This window comes from Brassica napus, unplaced genomic scaffold (assembly GCF_020379485.1).
Source record: "Brassica napus cultivar Da-Ae unplaced genomic scaffold, Da-Ae ScsIHWf_2595;HRSCAF=3343, whole genome shotgun sequence".
NCBI lineage: Eukaryota > Viridiplantae > Streptophyta > Magnoliopsida > Brassicales > Brassicaceae > Brassica > Brassica napus.
Window position 1 is genome coordinate 1 of NW_026015902.1, and position 5,000 is coordinate 5,000.

The following is a 5,000-nucleotide window of genomic DNA, read 5'->3' on the forward strand; positions in this document are numbered from 1 at the left end:
AAAGGGTCGATGACTTCTCTCGGATCAATCCAAATGCCAGTCATGCCAAAGGATCACAAAAATCGTCGAATCGCGGTAGTCGATCATCCCGCTATCACAACGTAATCATGGGAACCCCATGGCTTCCGCCAGGGCAGGCAGTCCATCAACCTACCACCTGGTCTCAAGTTCCCAACCCCGAGCGTAGTCGCGGCCATTTGGGATGCCAAACCAGTCGCGACTGTGCTTCCTCGCGGACATAAGTTTAATGCAAAAATCACAAACAAATTTCCACAAACGGCAAACGCGTGAAGATAGATCGATCTTCAGCCAAAAGCGCCCCGGAAGAAACGGAGTAAAATCATCTATCAACTCAACGCATCGGACGTCGAGGCTCGACATAAATCCGAATCCCACGCAACAACTAAACCGAACATCCGGAAAATAGTGTCGACCCAGCCACGATCGACACGTCAGGCGGACATCGCGACATCTAACCGTCTCCTCCGAGTAAGAACACTCGCGGCATGAAACAAACTACGAGATGGCTTGATCCTCGAAAGGGGTACGTAGGCAGCTCGTCAAAAAGACGAGTTCATCTATCCCCCTCTCTAAAAAGGGGGGGGGGGAGTGGGTGCGTATTCGTAATACCTCCCACTTAGAAAAATCTTCATTATTTTAATCGAGTTTTTAGAAACTTCAAAAACTTTTACTACAATATACGTTGTCCTTTCTTATCAAAAACGTTTACGCTTCAGTAAAACACAAAAGAAACTTTCAGGACACGCCTGAAAAACGTTAAGACTCTTGTCTGCGGCCCCTTCTGGCCCAAAATCGTAAAGATTATCATCTTTCTAACACGCAAAAACATGCATATCCTCGAAATAACTGCGAGACTCGCAAAAGTTAAAATTTGAGCAATGCTAACAAATTGTCCGAATGCGACCACCAAAAACCTTACAAACACACGTTACCCCCCTTCGTCGATTGGCCCCGACGAACACGCCAGCCGTCTTAAGCAAACGCAATCCGATCACTCTTTTGATCTTTAAAAACGTCCAGCACAGGACAAAAGCGCGCTACAACAAAATCCGACATTTTGGTTTAGCACTTCCATTGATTCTGAGAAGATGCTCGATTCGTACCATACAAGTCATATAAGCCGAGAACATATCGCGGACTTTACATCTGTGCGAGTCAGGAGAAATCGCAACAGGAAACGATAACCGCGCTAGTCACCGCACAAACCTTAACCGAAAGTAAACTAGGTCTTGCCCCCTAAACCAACGCTCTGGTCTCAAACATCTCAAGGCATGATATCTAAAAGATACGAGATCATAAACCATGTCTCTCCGTTCGTATCTCAATGTTCTCGAAAATCATAAAGACAGATAAATTTTTACGAAAATCACGAACGAACCAACAGATTGAACGTCTAATTAGAACTACATACGAGACGACAACTCGTATTTACTTCAACCCTACTCAGGAAAACTCGAAACAAAACATTTATCATATAAATAAACCGCGTAAAGCGGCAAGGGATTCAAAGCCACCAACGGCCAGTCCCGGAATCAAATACAAACGGCCATCTAGGCCTAAACGAAATCCAAATTCAAAGGGTCATATTCGGCCGAAAACAAGGATAACTGATCCATCCCTCATAATCCAAGTCAAAGTCCCCGGACAACGAAGCACCAAACGCATCCGCGGGACCATCCACTTCCTCGCCACCATCGTGAAAATCGATCGGAACCTCCTCGTATCAGGGGAAACCGGGATGGAATCCCAGAACCCTGAATCCTCTCGTCGATCGGAGGAAAAGCGCCTCAGCATGGGCACGGTCACTCATCCCACTCTTCATCAGCTCATTTCCTCTTCAAAAAACACATAGTCATCGGCTCGCGTCCTCCAAAGACTTCCGACCGAACCACGACACTCGCGAAAGTCACCCACCGAGGTAAAGGCATTCTTGAGGTTCCCGTACTCAACCTGGAACTGAGATGCACGAGTCTTCATCACCTCGACGATTTCTCTTTTGCCTTTCCTCTCCGCTTTACGAACAGCCCGCGCATGATCACGAGTAAGCTGCGCCTCTCGCTCCAGCATCTCGCCTTGCACGCGAGCGAGATCCCGCTCCGCTTTCTCCGCTCTGCCTTGAAGCGGTAGACCATGGCTTCTCTATGGCCCGCCTCAATGGCCGAGGCCAGCAAGCTCAGGCCCTGCAAAATCGATTGGCATGTTACAAATATATACATAGGACAATCACCAAAAAAATCTCAAAAAAAAAACTAAACCCATGATGATGCAAGATCCTCCGCAACGACTCTCCTCGGCCTCGCCGATTCTTTCGTAGGAGGAGGAGCATCGAAACCCGATGGCAGCCCAGCAAAGAAATCATCAAAATCCGGAATAGGGGCCTCGCTCGAACCGCTCCCGTCGCCGTAAGCAAGGTTCGGATCCCATCCTGGAAGCATAGAGTCATCCATCGAAAACGCTATGTCGCCAAGATCGACATCTTTCCCTTCCAAGAGCTCGACTCCGGCGCAGCTGCGGAGCTTCGACGGGATTCTGGTCGTCGGGTTCGGAGTCGCTTCCCGTGTCCGCGTCCAAAGCAGGACCGGGTTGCACCAAATCTCAGTGCCTTCCGAACCCTCTTCGGCGTAAAAGAAGTCCAGAAGAAGGGACCATTCCTGAGAAGATCCCTCACCGAAATGATGTCCTCGGGGAATGGAGAAAAAAGGGTTTGATGAAGGGACGATCATTCGGCAACCTCTGGAACAATGGAATGCAACTCTCTTCGACGGATGCAGCGTCTATACGGACAAAGAAAAAGAAACTTCTTCCACGAGTTGAAGTTCGAAATAAACTTCTTAACCACTGACATAATTTTCCGAGGGACCAACCTATGCTTATCCGTATCCCTGACAAGTTGAAGCCTCAAAAGCTTTCATAATGATCGACGGAAAGGGAAAGGCCATGCTCGTAGCTTAGGATCAGGATCCCAATAAGGTGCTGAATGGCAAGGGGTGTCAACTGACTTATCGCAACTTCGAAACGGTTCAACACTCGTACGAGAATTTCGGGTATGGGGAACCAGAGGCGACAACGCACTACGAACGCCTCATAACAAGTAAAGTAACCCTCCGGGGGATTGTTAGCACATTCCCCGCAGGGAACCTGGAATTCCACAGCATCCGGATGTGGTAGAACGATCGCATCATCGCGAGAAACTCGTCAGTAGTCCTGCTTGCATCCTCTTCCTCGACTCCACGATGGACCAGGACCGGAACGGCTTCTCCTTGGAGGAGTCAACGAGCCATAATGAGCAACCCACCATGCCTCGTTCTCGGCAGGATGCACCGAGTGAGGCACGAACTCCATCTTCGGGACGACGAGCTCTTCATAAGGACTCGCGGACGAGAACCCTTTTTTCGCAATCTTTTTCTTGCTCGACATCTTTACACTTCTCTTGAGAGAATAGAGGAAAAGGGTGGAGAGAAAGATAGAAAGTTCTTTTTTGAAAGATCTTAGAGAAAAACAAGAAAGTGAAAAAATTATGGAACAAGTTACCTCTCTTCTTATAGACATGAGGATTTACTATTTAAGCTCGGACTTTCGGATATTAATTCCATCCATCACGCCTAACTTGCCAAACATGCCTAACCGCACGCTAGGATCCTACGATACATGATCCTAACGGGCTGGGGGGCTAACTGTTGGGGTCAAAAACGATTACGACGGAATTACCACCCGAAAATCCTTGTAGATCGTATTTCCGAAAGAGTCAGTAAAAGAAGAGATGTAATTTTCGTAAAAAATAACCTATACGAGGTTTTTACGAAGAAGTATCCTTTGGGATTCAAACCGAACAAACCAAGCTCGGTCGCTACGTGTACACGCCGTCCGGTCACTACGTAGCAACCAAACCCGAGCCAGGCTCGGTCGCTACGCAGCGACCGAGCGCTCGTCCCGCTCGGTCCGCTATGTTGCAACTGAGCTCGAGCCAAAGCTCGGTCGCTAGCGACCGAGCGATCGTCCCGCTCGGTCGCTACGTAGCGACCGAGCTCGAGCCAAGGCTCGGTCGCTACGTAGTGACCGACCAATCGTGCCGCTCGGTCGCTACGTAACGACCGAGCTCAAGCCAAATCTCGGTCGCTACGTACGACCGAGCGCTCGTCTCACTCGGTCGCTACGTAGCGACCGGGCTCGAGCCAAAGTTCGGTCGCTTTGTAGCGATTGAACCTTTCCGAACATCGATACGACACCAGTCCATGCATTCTCGTCAAACCTTCGAATGCTATCTCCCGAAGACCGTAGCACGCTCAGTCCATGTTTCCCGCTATTCTATTCTAATTCACATCGAAAACTTCGCGGATTAGAAACCGCGGAAAACTCGTAGTAAACGTGTCGAGTCGGAAGACGGCCCAAAGGACCTAAAAACACGATTCGAAGCCCATCCTACAATTTTCCTACCCAAAAGCCCGTAAACCACAGCATGGTTTACGCTTGGCCCACGAGGAAGGATAAATGTCAAGTTTCCGCGGTTAAATACGGAAGTTTTGAAGATAATTATGAAGATCGGGAAAAATGGAAAATCTCCATTTTATGCTATGACGGCTTAAGGGCAGAAGAGTAAAAGCGTAAACCGACCTTGGAGCTAGTATATAAGGAGTCCTAGGCGAGGAGCAGAAGGGAGAACTTTTTCAGAGAAAACTTAGCACTTAGAGCAATTTAGGCAATTTTCCGTTTTTGTTATTTCGAGCTGCGACTCAATTAGGTTTAGCCATCTTAGGGTTGCTAGAACTAGGAATCTCGCCGACAGCTCTCGAGCCCAGGCTTATACCTTGTTGTAACGCTCATACGCAGATTCGGAATAAGATCTATTTTGCTCTCTTTTTCGATTTCTTATTTTTATCGTTGTTATTCTCGTGTTCTGATTGCTTGACGTGTGGTAATTAACAGATATCCGGGTCCTCTGGGAAACTAGGGTTTTCTTAGTTTCCTTATTTAAACAGAAA